The following is a 15,662-nucleotide window of genomic DNA, read 5'->3' on the forward strand; positions in this document are numbered from 1 at the left end:
GAGATGGGAGCCCAGACTGGCGTTTAGAGATGCTTAGAGCAGGAATCCTCACTTTACAAAATGTCTCTGCAGATGCGATTCTAAAGCCAAACTGTTCCCCCCACCACCCCTCTCCCCGTGTGCTTGTGTTGTAAACTTAATATCTTGCTTGTCAATGAATTATTCACAGGCTGTGAGGCCCTATGCAACAGCTATGACCATTTACTCCAAATGCCTTTACACAGAGGCCATTTAATTTCTCCAGAAGAGGATTAAAGCATGCAGGTCCTCTAGAAAAGCATTTTAAAGACTAAGTGATTGGAAGTGTACCAATTTTTCCAGTAATCCTCTCTACTGCTTAATTACCTACACTGCTTTGAAACCATGTTTTAGTATAAGGCCACGTTTACCTGATTTCACCTCCCATTCATGAATTTTAAGCCTGTGTCAGCCCATCTGCTTTGACTTATCCCTATTCCTCCTGTGGGTACCTGGATGGGTACACAATTATCAAACCATCTTTCTCACCAGTTTTCTTAATGGGATGCAGTGCAACGCTATCCATTATAAGGTCTGGAGCTCATTTAATGAGGTGCTTCAGATCAGTCCAGAAAAACAGCCCCTTTTGCTACTCACTATCCCACCAGTCTCTGTGACAACTGACTATTTACTTGGCAAGGACTTTATCCTATCTTCCTTTTCATCCAGATCCATTGAAAACACCAACTACATTGGCCCATTTCCTCTGATATCCCTTTTCTCACAGCCTCGCTCCTTAATACCTTTAACATCACAGTTTGGATAGTTCGGATAGTGAGACACTTGTAAATCCACAGAATGTACTCTGCTCTTTCCACGTAATGCAAACAAGCTTTTTAGTCAAAAGGTTGCGTGGCAGCAAGGAAAACTATTTCCATCAGCACAGAATTGGTAAAATATTGTTTAAAAAAAGAAAACTAAGAAGTGTTTGTTTGACAGAATCTACCCTCCACGAAACCACAATGACTGATATAAATTATATGTTTAGCCTGTAATTCTTTGTTAGTAAAATCCTGAAACCCAAGCAAACTAATGTCAGATAGGAAAATTCCTTTCTCTGTTTTGCAGCAGTGGAATTACACTAAAATATGGAATAGATTGGGATTTTTCTAATATTTGTTTAATAATCACCCTTACTGACAAAATAGTACCTTTCACTTTGGTTGAGAAATTTTGTGCAGCTGATTGGAAAGTATTTAACTTCATTGCAGCCTCCGATATTGTGAGAAGAGGTATGGGTTAAGACCGTTCTGCAGCAATTGCACATATTTTCTTTCATTTCCTCATTTTTCCAACGTATGTAAGTAACTGACCCCAATGCCTGAAAAACTGTCAGAAACCAGAAGGCAGCCTTATTTTGGTATTAGTGATGAGATTAAGAACAACACTAATGAAAAGAAAGAAAAATAGCAATTTGTGAAAACAGTGGTTGGCCTCGGAGCTGGGGTTGTGCGAGCCCAACCTCGGGCTGGCGAGGGCTCCCCAGGAGCCTGCCACGCTGCACACAGCTCTGCAGGAGACACAGCAAAGGGCCAGCCGAGCCCCAACCTCTGCCCTCTTCTCCCCAGATTCCCACAAAAGTGCGTAAAAAAATACAAATCTGAAAATGTCGCTTGTAGCTTGTCTTAAATGGCTCCTGACATATCCTGACATATCAGGATAATGTTCACCTGAAGGTCCCAAGAGCTGCTCTCTTTCACACAGTTCTGCAGGTTTGGGGCTGGGGAAGAACCAGTCTCTGAGAGTAATCAGTTTGGGGAGGAAAGGGTTGTTCAATAGCCTAAACCAGAAATTGCAGAGGAAAAATCCAGTCAGTTTAGCTCTGTGTTTCAGAACCATGTTATTTTTTTTTCTCCTAAGATCTGTCACATGAAAGTTAAAGCATTTTTATTTCAGACCAATCCGCAACATGATTTTGACAGAAAGCACTTTGCTTTTGAATAACTAGATGTTGTGTGTGATTTGTGGCACCTGATATTCTGACATGCTCATAGTGTATGTGCACTGCACCCTGCAAAAAACCCTACAAAAAGCACACACTCTGTCAGTGGCTCTGGTTAAATCTGCTCCTAGGTTGATCAAACCTGTACGTATTTGGGCCTGAAGATGTTTTTGGGAGCAGAGAGGATTGTTCTTTTTTTTTTTTTTTTAAGAAAAAACAAAGGTTGAGCCTCTGCATAGTGGTAATTAGATGGCCACCTCTCTTGCAAGATTTTTTAAATTAAATATAGAATAATAGGATTAGACTCTAATAGTGTTATACACTTTTCATCAGGAAGGAACTCAGAGTCTTCTGGGTTTCTGATGCAACCAGAATCCAGCAGCCCCACTCTGTCTTAATTTGAGTTTTAATGCTCAGGATAAGGAATCTGCCACAGCTAGTTTAGCAGCTAAGTGCATTAGGCAATGTAATGAATTATTGACCAGTGGCTAACAGTTTAACAACTGATCAATATACTTAAGTACATATATACATACCAGTATATATATGTATATTTAAAAAAAAGAAAAAAGGTTGAAAATGTCTTCCTTTCTTAGTAAGGAGAGTGCTTAGGGCAATTTAGCCTTTTCTGTCCTGACTGTATAAGTAGCAATGACCCAGAGACCAAATAACTTATTTAAGGAATTTTGCAATCATTAAATCCTTGAAGTTATATTGGACTAATGCCTTTATCTATCATATACACTTATATAGGTATCATATAATTTATCATCTACTGAATAGGCATTTGGCATTTGCTGAGGACGGAGGTTACCAAGTTCATAGGAAGCTGATAAATGTTTGAAGTCTACCAGCATTGCCTCCATGAGTATAACTCAAGTTGGCAATAAGTTTCACAAAAAAAAAAAAAAAAAAAAGGTTGTATCTAATTCGGTACTGAATCATCATTTCACTCCTGTGGAGAAAGGAATGCCACTTAGGCTCACTTTTGTGATGGAGCACTAATGGGATAAAAAACCTTGAAACATTATGGAATCCCCACAATGGGAGACATAAAATCTATGAGGGAGGCAAGTCTGACTCTTTCTCTGCCCCTGTGTTCCTGCGTATAGCACAATGATTTAATCACGAGCTGTCATTCAGGACTGTTCTAAGAGACAATATAAGCTTACTGACAGGTAATAGCAGGGAGCTGTATGGCCAAGTCTCTTCAGTCAATTAGAGGAGACCGCAGGGTGAAATTGCATCTTAGTGGAGATACCCAACTCCTTTCCTTCCGCGTTTGTTTACTTTCCTTTCTAAAATTGCTCTCTATACCCATGGCAAACAGAGGCTGCGCAGTTCCAGGAAACTGAACTGGCTTTTTTTCTGCTTTGAGCACCACTAATGAATTCAAAAATTTGCTTTATTATTCCTCCCCCCTTTTTTTTTTCCTCCACAGATTGCTTCCTTTACATGTGAGTATAAAAATACCTTTCCCCATCTCTGTTAAGAATTATTTCATTAAAGCATTTGATGACCGTAAGTGTGGAAGAAGCTATATAAACGCAAATCTTGTAAGATCATGTAGGTAGTTCAAATGTCTCTCAGCATAACTTTATCAACAGTACCAAAAATCACATAATAATTTGGGAAAAAAAAAGATATTTCTTTTGCACAGCTATTAATGTCATACTCCATATTACCCATTAGGTTTCCTGCCACCAGGTTAATTAGTTCTTTTCTAGGGCCATCATTAAGCCATGCCAAATAAGAAAACGTTCTTCTCCTGTGGGTGATCTAAGAGACTCTGGCAGCACTGCAAAATGTCATAGGTTTTACTCTGATAAGACTACTTTCTTGTTATTTTTATTTTTTAACAGTATTTTAGACTGTCAATACCCTAATTCCATCAGGTAAAATACTAAGAGAAAAATACCTGCTGTGCTGACCTGAACTCAGCTTACACCGGAATTAAAATTGTACGTGCAGCTACAGCTCTCCTTTGTGACAAACAGGTAACATTATTAAGCACAGCGGGGTTGGTGGGTGTTAAATATGATGCATTGCAGTGTTTTGCCATTAATGTGCTTAATAAGTTTAGGTATTATTTCTATAATTCTAAGAGAATTCTATCAACAGTAAGCAATAATGTAGGCTGCAGAAAGTCTATTGATTTCATTTATAAAGCAGGATGGGACTAGGTAAGAACATGGGGTAAAGAGAGATCTCATGTCTCCTTCTACCCTGGCACAGGTCCGGTGGACCTCAGGCCCACGGGGCACTTTGCTTGTAGGTGACTGATGCATGTGAGAGGGGGCGGATTTTGGCTTGAGGTGAGCTGCAGCATGCAAATGTAAGGAAGACTTCTGAAAATCCAGGCATCTTCCATGTTGTGGCATGCCCTGCTGACAAGGGCAACCCAATGTCTTAGAGTCCACCTGAATATCTTGCTTCCATCGGCACAGTTGATATCCTGGAGGGAGCAAACTTTAGGTCTCTCCACCTTGAATTTCATTGTCTTCTTTCCCAGATGCTGAATGTGCTGGAAACAATCTGATCATTGAGTTAAGGATGACTGCAAGGCCTCTTCTTGGTAGGAAAAGTCTTGAGGATGAAGTCGATCTAGTCTTTGTAGAGATTTTTGCCATCTAACTGTGTGAAAAGTTAGAGGACAGGGTGCCTCTTTCACTAAAAAGAGCCTGACTTTGCCTGGAGGCTGATGCACATGGTTGGAGACATTGTATACTGGAAAAAAAATCTGACAGTCTGTCATAAAATTAGTCCTGTCCATATGTAAGAGACCCTTCTGTGAATAGAAAAAGGGACTAAACTAAGATTTATAGATATTAAGATAAAATACACATATTTATGCCTGGCTTAGGTCTTGTTGGATATGTTTTGTGAAAGAGAGAAATGGTATAAGGTTGATGAAAGAATTCTTAGAGAAATTAGGTAGACAGTGGAAATACGGGCTCAGCTTTCAGCCTGTGGGATAGCAAAGCAAAACACTCCCAAGACTTCCATGGTTGAATTTCAAAAATGCATGTCAGAGGCACTGAAGAATGGAAATATTCAGAAGATTAGCAAGTTTAAAAGAACCACTGTGTTTATTTTGTTACCTCAGATTATTTTCCTGAGGCCTCCTGTCATTTGTGGTGTACTTCCTGCAAGGCCTGATGTTTGCTCACAGATGTTTATCCAAAGTTCACTGTAATTTAGCAAACTTGAGATCTCTGACTAAGTTCTCTAATTTAGATATCACGTAATTAAGTTATGACTTGTCTGTCTGACATATTTGTGCTGTATAAAAACACAATAGAACTGTTTGGAGTGAAATAAAAGTGAAAGAGAAGAGTAAGGAACAGGAGCCTGCCTGGCGACAGGGAAGCAATAGGGGCAGGTGTCTCAGCTCTAGCACACATGGTCCCAAAATGTGGGGAAAGCCCGTGACCTTACAGTTTCTCTGGATTTAGCCCATCTCAGCCTATGGTTTTAGGAAGGCATCCTGGCAGAACTGATGCCAGGCAAAGGTGCCCACCCAAACCCAAGTGTGGTGGGGGAGAGATGAGGGATGTACAATCCTACTACCAGTTTTATGCTACGTGACATGCTACAGTCCTGAGTGCACAGCTTGAAAAGGTACATTGATGTCAAAAATTGATGACGAAGCGCAGGAAGGTTTGTCAAGACCAGGAGTTGATTATTTTAATTTAAACTGTCATTTATTTGCTTAATTTGGCAGTAAAAGCTTATTGATGCTCAGTGTGAATTGTTCTGTGAATAGTAACGGCAATAGTTTTCACTTCTGCTGAAATATAGCCCTCTTGCCTCCTTTTTGTTACTTTCTATTTCTTTTTATGACTCTTTCTAAAGGTTTAAAATGTAATTGAATAAAATCTGCCGGTAAAGACGTGACTGGTCTATAAAAAGGCTTTGCTGCTGTAGTGTTGCTGATTGATAGAGAAAATTAAGATTTTTACTTAGAAATCAATGAAACATTCTTTTAGCTGTGGAAACCAAAAAAATGAAAGGAACCATCCTGTTCCTTTTAGGCTGCTCCAAGCTCTCCTGTTCATGGAGAGGATAACACGATCACTAGTAGCTGATGCCTGCTCTTGCCAAAGCCAACTACACTGAGCGTCAGGAGAAGCTGACCAGCTCCAATGGTGAAAAACATTCTTATAATATTTGATGCTAAAACAGTCCCTTTTATTTAGGTGCTCAAAATGTTTTACAAGTATTAGCTAATGAAGCCTTACAACACCCTGCAGTGCACTGTAGGAAAGTGTTATAGAGAATTATTAAATGTAAGTACTGCCAGGTGGCCTGAATCCCTGAAAGAGATCTCTTGGTGTTCTGAAATAGGGAAGCAAAAGACTTGCTTATATATCTATTTCGCTGCTATCCATTCTCTAAGCCCGACTGCCTGATCTCTGCCCAGGTGTGAAGGGGATGTTTCCGTCATGGAGCATTTAACACAGAAGTATTCCATATTTGCAAAAAATAATCAGATTCCTCTTTAAGACAATTATGGAAAGAAATCTTGCAAGTGCATGCAGCAGGGCAGCTCTGCACATAATTATGGACTTCTAGGGCCTCCATTCAGCTCCTTGTTCCTGCAAGTTCTGCTTCTCCATCCATATTTTTTGCAGATGTCCAGAAATGAAGCAGAAAGGTTGAAAAAAATAGTTTTTCAGTTGCTCCCCAGGTAAACATGGGCAGTCAGGGCAGTATGGTGGGCAAAGAGCCTACGGTAGAGCTTGCCAGAATGAGCCAGGAGAGATGGGAGTTTGAGGAGCCTGTGCCAGCAGGGAGCAGGTAACCACGCAGGAGGAAAGGGCAATAAAAAAGGTGCTAGTTTAGCTGAAAGTGCACATTTCTCTCTGCTTTGCTAATGGCAGGCATCATCTCCTGAGATATGACCACTTCCTTTCCCCTGTCTCTTACAGGAGACTGGGTGCATGTCTTTTAAACTTTTAACTTTTAAGTAGTTGAAACAAGCCCAGGAGTGGGGTCTGTGTGATGGGTGCTGAGAAGTGCCCATGGAGCTCAGTGCGGCACAGAGGCGCTGGAGCTGTCCGGCCCCATGAGGTCTTGGCTGAGATTTCCCCACACTTTATGGAGAAGGCCACCCTGTCTGCAGCAACAGACCACTGGGCATGTTTTTGCACTATATTATGTTTTTCGCAAGCTGTCTCAGCTTGTTTTAGGTATAATACTGCTGATGTGTTTTTGCAGCGAGTGGTGTGTATTTGAGTCACGCATTATGATTTGTCCTTTCTCATTCAAGGTTTCAAACAGGCATACTGTTTACAGCTGCCATTAGAAGGAATAACCCCTCAGGCATAGTATAACATGCAATTTACTTATACTCTCTGTGAGCCTGGTACATCATGATCAGATTCCAAAATGGTCACAAAACTTTGCTCATCTTTCTTTGATATATTTACTTTATTAGGGCAGTAGCCTCTGAGAAGCTTATTTTTATAGTTCTTTCTCTGTGGTTTTCAATGAAACACATTTTGAGAACAAAGCCAATGAACTCTGACAGCTGATTTTTTTTAGTATTATTTAGTTTTGCAGATGACTCTGTAATATCCCACTCTTAAAAGAGTGCTTTGCTTCAATGCCAGAAGCAGTTTCTGAGTTCTGCCTTTTTCTTATCTATCTATATTTTTTATCTGATTATTACTTAGTACACATTTATTCGGTCTTTGCTGCTGGTATTTCAGGAACTTAACGGTCTTTGAATCTAGACCCCATTTCTATAGGAGGTCTTTAGCTGTCTCTTAGCCATTGTTTTCATGGTCTTCACCCTTCTCTGGTGTGTGTGTGTACAGAGTATGATGTCTTTAAACTCAGGCCAGATTTCGCAGGGCTTTGATCTACAGATAGACCTGTGGCTATATTCAAACTTCCATACCGAACAGACATCTCCGAAAAGGATTATCTTGATCATTTTATGTCAGTTGCTTATCTTTTTGCTTTGTCTCAAAATAAAATGTGTTTTGAGGCAGCACAAATAACTTTCTGGTGTATGTATTAAAGCTGACACACACATCAGCTGCCCAGGAGCCATCACGAAGGAGCTTCCTTCCTTCCAGGTGAAGCTCACCTGGAATCTGCCCTGGCAGGTTTTGTCATTGCATTGGTTAGGACTGCTGAGCACAACAGTCACAACCTTCCAATGAAATGGCGGGAGGACTTCCTTCTTGACCTTAAAGTCAAAACAGATGGTGTCTTCCCTCTGCAGTCAGTAGCATCCTGATTGGAAGGGCTGAATTCCAGCAGCAATGTGCGGGGAAAGGCATAGGAGACCACATTGCACTCCCTTGCACTCTGTTTGCAAAATCCAGCCATAATTGCATACCTTGTGCTTGAGGAACTCTGTAATTCATATGTCTTCGGAGGACAAATGGCATCTTGTTTAGCAGGCTGGCAAGGAGTCAGAACTACAGCTAGCCAAAGCTGTTAACTTTTATATCCTTTTTCATTTGTGTCCCCAGCCCTCACAGCTGTCTGTCCTCCTTTCTCTTTCTGTGGCTAAACAGACTCTGGATGTGCCAAATTTCAGTGATTAAGTAATTAGTTTGGAGACTAAATTGACAGAGAAAGTCAACTAAGTATCAGGAGGAGGCAAACTGAGTTGTGCTATTTGCATCTGCTGGATGAAATGTGGATGTATTTGCATTCACTTTCAACAGTATATTGAGATTGATTTAATATTCCTTTAGAAGCTGATACTGCTTCATATTAATCATTGAAAAACTCATAGAATATGTCATTTTTTGACACTAAGTGAAAGATCCTGGTGCTGAGGCATCTCAATGGAGATGCTCATGTGCAGTCATCAGCTCTAAGCACAGACTGATTTGTCATGTTGCACTTTTGGAAGCCTTCCCTCTGGGCTTAGGGTTTGTAGCAGACCTATTCAGACATAACTTTTATCTGCATTGGAGGTTAGTGGGGAAAAGGAGTGAAAGTGAGAGACAAATTTGGGGAAATATGGTCGTGTGCTGATTAGCAGTCCACATATCCCAGTCAGCTCCAGATGAGACTTCAGTGCCCATCATGACTGGAAATGCTGTGCTAGCAGGACTGGCTGGGGGTCTCCAGAAATTACTCTTCATCCTCGGCTCCTCCTGTCTTTCCAAGCCAGAGTTTGAATACAGCCACCTTGTCATGGCTACAGGAGATGCTCCTCCTTAGCAAGGACAGACAGAGGGAATGTTAACAGATGATGCAACAGAGAGGTGATAAGGATGGAAGAGGTTTACTAAGGAAGAGAGAGAGATGGGAGGACTGGTGGAAAGAAGTGTCACTCCACTGCTAGAGAGAGATCTAAACTAAAACATGCCTCAGGAAGTCTCTCAAGGAAGATATAAACAGCTTAATGGCTGAACTGCACACATATTTCTGTTGATTATCATTCTAACCAGCCTTGACAGAAGAGAACCTTCTCAGCCATACAGTTAAACTCAGCGAAAATCCTCTAAGGATTTCTTTGAATGCATAACTGAAAGCATTTTAAAATTAGCTACCGCAGGCACCTTGGATCTAAGTCTTTTCTTGTACATCTCATTTAATTCCTAACTGCCCCTCCCCAGATCATTTCCTCTAAAACCACACTACAGCCGGCCTGTCTTATGTTCTCAGAACACACTAGAGATGTACCTGAGATTTTCAGACTGATAACTGACTACACAGATCGCAATCATAACTTGTTATTTTTCATAATCAAGCCACTTTTCACCAAAACATCTCCAAGTTTCTCCATTTCATGCAATGATAAGACTTTTATTTCAACCAGAAGTTTAGTCTCAAGTAAATTAATAGCAATGCCTAAGAAGTAGCTGAGGAAACTGAGGTACAACTGTGGAGAAGGGACAAAGAAGATCTTGAGTTGTGGCAAGGGTCAGACACAGTATGACTCAGAAGGCTCTGATCTGCACTAGGGTAAATACTACCCAGATCTAGAGTGAGACTGCCCTTTCTTTCTTTATGGGAAAGTTGAGTCAGTGCCTTCAACACTTGAAAATAAGGCATATGTCTCATCATCAAGGGAAACACTGGCTCTCTGTACCTCCACCCTACTGCCTTTGCCCCACTTCCTCGCCTCTCTCCCGCCAAAAAAAAAAAAAGAAAAAAAAAAAAGAATTCTTCTAATTTGCAGAAGGCTTTTCTGAGGCTCAGTTTTCCTCAAGGTATCCTGAAACACAGCCTGTGTCCAGGTATCTGAAGAAACGGCAGGAGGATTTCTGGAAGCTCTGGTGGTTTCCAGTCATAAACCTCTCAGAGGAGAGCTTCACTCTTTCAGAGGAAGGATAAAGACAGATAACTGGGACCAGACTGGATCTTCAGATGTAGAATCAATTCAGAATTAGCCTAAGAAACAGATATCCTAGCAGGGACACTTGGTTATATGTTCTCAAAGAGTTTTGATTCAGAGACTGGCTATGACTATCATTCAGGTTGTGGTGGAAGCAAGAGCTGTAATTGTATTGAAAGGGTCTTGATTCCTTGGAAAATGCGGCTTCTGAATTAATCTTCAACATACAGTTTCAAGATATCCTTGACTCTATTTGAAGTAGATCTGTCTTTCAAGCAACTGAACTTCAGTGAGGGCCCACTTTTGACCTCTGCTGTTGACCCCTGTGGGCTGAATGCATTTATGTTTTCAGTTGGAGCTACGCTGAAGTAGCAGGCATGGCAGCTGCATCTGAGTGTGCAAGCCAGACTGGTGTGTCGTGTTCCTGCACGGGTTCACATGGCAGCGACTGGGCACCCCAGGGACTGCACTGCATCAGCTCCACCATGTGGGCCTGCACCATCAGAGCCACCTGGCCAGGTGGGTCTGGTGAAGATCCCATGCTTGAGTCAAGCTGTTAACTGTCAGAGGCACTTGATAAATTTACAGGGGAACACCTGTGATGACACATCATGCTTGCCAGACAAGGGATTCAGAAATAGTTAAAATAATGTAACTAGAGTGTGAAGTCAGGCAGAAGCGTCAAAACTGGAGAATGAAAACTGCCTGCTTAGTAAATTCATAGAAGTGTTTTTTTTAACATTGTTGAAGAGGGAGAAATAATGTGGCTGAAATAGGTTTACTATAAATACATTAAGATTGTCTAATAGATTCCTGCTTGTTTTGAAAAGGTTACCCTGTCCCGCTGCAAACATCTGTTAGCTGCATTTTTCCCTGGAGGGCTATGTCCCTAATAGCAGTTCAGCTTCTTTGAGAGTGCTGAAGAGCCACTGTAGGAAATGAAGCTCACTCTAGCAAGGAAAGTAGAGGCCTATGATCTTAGAATTGAAGGGATATGTTCCCAGAGTGACTGTGTAAAGGTCAGAGACCAGCTCTCCCACCAAGTTGTGGCAGCTGGTGTAGTCACTGGGATGGGTTCTCCACAACCACACTATTTCCCATAAAGCGACCACAGTTGAAAAAAGAAGCAAGATTAGTCAAAGGAAACAGTCAGAAAAAAAGAAAAACGTATTACAAGTAGCAAAAAGAATAGGAAAGATGGAGGAAAGCCATGTGCAATAGGCTTCCTGCAAGATGGATTTACGGAGCTTTGTGAGTCAGAGCTCAGAGAGCTACCCAAGGCACCACTGACAGAAACACTTCTCTGGAACATTCATACAAAACATGTGACCCAAACCCTGATGACAGTCTGGGAAAGGGGCCCAATGTGCCTATATCTGTTTGAAAAGTCTCCTACAACCTAAAAGCACGAGGAGACTCCAAAGGCAGGAATATCCAGGGCAGACAGAGCTGATACTGCCCTAACTCTGCTCTTCCCATCAAGAGCAGCAATGCCAGAAATTGTAACTGAGAGCCACGAAGGGGATAAGATGAAACTGAACCAGAAAGATTGGGAGAAGGAGAGCAGAGGGCCAGGAAACTAGGAGGGGGCAGTGTAGATACCTCTCTATTGTTTTTTGAGAAACAGTACTATCCTACTGTTTTTTGAGAAGTCAAGTTAAAGCATTTTGTTGTGAGTGCAGAGGGTCTGAGTTTGCATCTTGCTCTCCATGTGTGCGGAGGGTCTCCGCCAGCTGCCTGAGGTGTAAGCAGCTGGTGCCTGGAGCAGGGAAGTTGAAGGCGGTTAGAGGGTCTGTTCATTCATTTTGTCAGTTGTTCTTTGTTTACCTGTGCTGGCCTGATTACTGCCAAGCTTGTGGTAGACTGATTGGTCTCCGTTGCTCATAGTCTTACTGATGTTCATAAAAATATGCAGAAAGTCATTGACCTACATCTGAATTATTTATATAGACTTATGATTCGAGATTGAACTGGGTTTGGCAGAAGTAAAAAGAATGAGTGGAGGAAAGGGACTATAGTAGTGTGATGTCTCAGGTTCGACAGAGATCAGGAATCAGGCCAACCCATGACCTATGAGGCACAGCCACATTCTCCTAACAATAAGGCCACTAGGAGAGAAACAGAAGATTTTAAAACATCAACCAAAATCAGGCAGTGGATAAATAGAGGGAGACCAATCCACTTCAGAGAGAACAAGTTGCAGGCAGAAATGGCTTTAGATGGGATCCTGTAAGGAGAAGTCACGTGAGGATTTCCCAAGAGTGGGTTTTGGGTAAATCCCAAACTGGGAAAAGAGCCAGGCTAGACCACTGCTGACAAAGACCTGGGATGTTATATCTTTCCAGGATAAGGCACATAATGGGCAGATGGCTGTGGCTTGCTTCCCTGTGGTTTGGCCTGGATCCATGAAAGGTTAGCCTAGTAAAAACAGCTGCAGGGAAAGTTGGCTTGTTTGTCCTTTGGGGCCAATGGATTCACTGAGGCTCATGGAGGCGAGCCTAATGGATGAGCAAGAAATGAGGAGACTGTGCAGCTCTTCACTTCAGCCCCAAATTATTGGTAATTGTCTGAAAAATGAAAGAAATATCTTCAATACATTTATCTACTATGTCTTATATTTTGCTAGCACCAGAATAGGATCTGGGATCTACCCTTCCTTTTTAATATGTTTTAACACCAACAGAACTAGATGAAACAGCCAGAAACTAAAGCATCAAAAGTTCCACAGGAACTTAAGGAAAAATTTCTTAACAGTGAGGGTGACAGCACTGGACCAGGTTGCCAAGAGAGGTTGTGACATCTGCTTCTCTGGAGATCTTCAAAACCTGCTTGGATGCAGTCTTGTGCCACGTGCTCTAGGTGACCCTGCGTGTGCAGGGGGTTGGACTAGATGAGCTCTAAAGGTCCCTTCCAACCTTAAGCATTCTATGATTCTGTGATTCTATGAAACCTCTTAGCAATGGTTGCAGGAAGGAGGAAAGACATCTTTATTAGATGTAGATATTCATGCTGGCAGATGCTACCTGAAAGTATCACTCTCTGGTGCTGTGTTTGGGTAAGGCAATGGCAGAGGTTTCTGGCAGGTTTACTTTCTTCTTGGACTTCCTCACAGCACAGGGAGTTACACTTCTGCTTCCTCTTCTCTCTAGCTTTTGGGGAAAATGTGGAGTCTAGCTTTTTGGGGCCTGCAGCATATTAGCCCTGAGATCAATGGCCTCCTGGACTAATTTGATAGATTGATCAAAGTAAGCTTGAGGGCTTGTAGCAAACCATCTGCAGAGCTGCAGTAATGATTAATTCTGAAAGTATCCCCAGCACATGGCTGTCTTCTGTGCTGGTCTTCAGTAAGGGAGATACAGGTCTCCAGATGGCTGACAGCCAGAAAGATGTGAACACACAGGCAGGGGAGTGGGCAGTGTTGTACAGGACATTGCCGCCTAAATGGAGGATTTGATGTGTCCTCCCTGCCTGTAAGGTGCAGTGGAAAGATCCTCCCTCCTTGTTTGTAGACAGCTGGAGTGTGTTACCTTGCTGGAACATGTTGACCTTTATCAAACGCATTTTGATTTTCTTATTGCAAAGTTTCTTGGGACACTTTCAAGAACAGACTGATGGACTTTGTTTAGAGGAAAAAGAAACAGTTCTTGGAGGGTCTGTGAGACACAATGTATATAGAGTGTCTGTATATACATATGTATGTATATATGCATAGTTCCTCAATTTAGCATATGGTGTTAAGATGGAAAAACTTAATTTTGAATCTACCAACCTTGAAAAGCTTTTCAAAGACATATTTCTTAATGCAGAGCCAAAACATGAGAATCTGACCTAGGTTGGTTTATACATATGAGCAAAAATATTTACTCAGCTAGTAAGTATTTGATTAACCTTTGTTTATTACTTCAAGATGAGAGACAGTTAAAATACAGGAACTCGTGGATTATATTTTTGCTTTTTGGCTAATGTTCACTTCCTCTCCAGAAAAAAAAATATAGTGAAGCTAGGAAAGGAATGTATCTCTTTCTCATCTCAAATTTTGTATTTCATAGTCCAGAACTAAAGTCAGGAGAAACAAATCTACATATTTTGTGCTGAAAATTGAAGCAGACAATTACAATGAATGATCTGAGTCTGTGCACTACATAAATCCCCTCTGGCATGGCAAGCAAGGATATACAAGCAAAAGCATATGCAAAACTTCTCCTTTCTGGGTTGCACAGAGATGGAGTTTTTTATTCATAATCTAAAACAAAGCAAAGTGAAACACTAACCTGAGCCTCTTTATGCACTTTCTGTTTCTAAGGCTTTACTTGCAAGATGTTTTATGCTTTAAACTTGCCCATTTCAAAGGAAGGACTCAAACCCTTTTTATGCTGTGTGCTGCTGCTAACAAGACCCATCTGGCTTAGTTAAGTGCAGTGCTAGCATGACCCAGTGGATGGGGACTGCCTCCCTGCTTGGGGTCTTGCACATGCTAGTCTGAAAGTTGCCCTGAAACTGTCCTTTTTGGTGATATGTAGTCCAGATTAGGAATTCTTTTATCTTCAATAGCCTAATGGGAGCATGTTGCAACAGGCTGAGAGTTTCTGGCTCCTGGCACTGGAGGGATTAGGAAGAGGCTGGTCGGAGGCGACCTGACCCAGCTCAGCTCCCTGGCAGTGCTTACAGCTTGCGCTGCGGGGGGGAATTGCTGTGCAGCCTGCAAGGACTGAGGCGTCTTTTGTGATGAAGAACAGCCAGGCCCTTCATCTGAGGGTGAACTTCTGGCTCTATCTGACAGCGTAAAAAAGTTATTTTTTGGTATTTTTAAAAATAAAATGAGAGACTTGCTTGCATGCGAAGTCAGAGTCTTTAATGATCTATCGCTAGAAGGTCATTTCTGAATCCGGACTGTCAAGGAGAGAGCACTCTGACACAGTCCTGCACGTCCTAGTCAGGAACTGGCTGTGCTGGTGTAAGCTCTTGGGCAGGAAGAGTGGGTGTCCCGGGTGCTCTCGGAGGCAAGGCCTTTGCTTGAATCTCCTTTCATACAGCGATGTGGAAATGGCACAGGATCTTCCCTTCTGTTTTTAGAGTGCAACATTTGTAAAACAGCATCTGTTAAAAGATGGCTTTACGTGTGAAAAAAGCGTGACCACAAACAGAAATAGTATGAAAGAGGCCCTTAATAATAGCTGTACTGATTTTTTCAGGAGGAAACTCCAAAGCCACATGTCATTTCTCTGTAAACTCCAAGTGAATTCACCATCCTAAATGTGGCCGGAGCCAATGTTTCATGAAGCCACTAGTGCTGCTGTTCGCACTGCGAGGGTTCATCAGCACCCACAAGCTCAGCAGAGATCCCACCACACCAGACTTGGGCTCAGCAGCAAGCTGTTTGGTGCACAGTGC

At 41.9% G+C, this 15,662-nt stretch overlaps 2 long non-coding RNA genes across 2 annotated transcripts; both read right to left on the reverse strand.

The window, feature by feature from the left end:
* Positions 1 to 337: 337 nt before the first annotated feature.
* LOC148592445 (uncharacterized) lies at positions 338 to 682 on the reverse strand. The gene is made up of 2 exons (XR_015913934.1): positions 640 to 682; positions 338 to 502 (listed from the first exon to the last, which is right to left on the reverse strand). It is a non-coding gene; the product is annotated as an uncharacterized LOC148592445 (long non-coding RNA).
* A 9,417-nt stretch (positions 683 to 10,099) lies between these two features.
* On the reverse strand, positions 10,100 to 10,868 carry LOC148592446 (uncharacterized). The gene is made up of 2 exons (XR_015913933.1): positions 10,742 to 10,868; positions 10,100 to 10,130 (listed from the first exon to the last, which is right to left on the reverse strand). It is a non-coding gene; the product is annotated as an uncharacterized LOC148592446 (long non-coding RNA).
* Positions 10,869 to 15,662: the final 4,794 nt, after the last annotated feature.

Source organism: Tinamus guttatus, unplaced genomic scaffold (assembly GCF_059628265.1).
Source record: "Tinamus guttatus ecotype Peru unplaced genomic scaffold, ASM5962826v1 Tinamus_guttatus_pri_ptg000600l, whole genome shotgun sequence".
Classification (NCBI taxonomy): Eukaryota; Metazoa; Chordata; class Aves; order Tinamiformes; family Tinamidae; genus Tinamus; species Tinamus guttatus.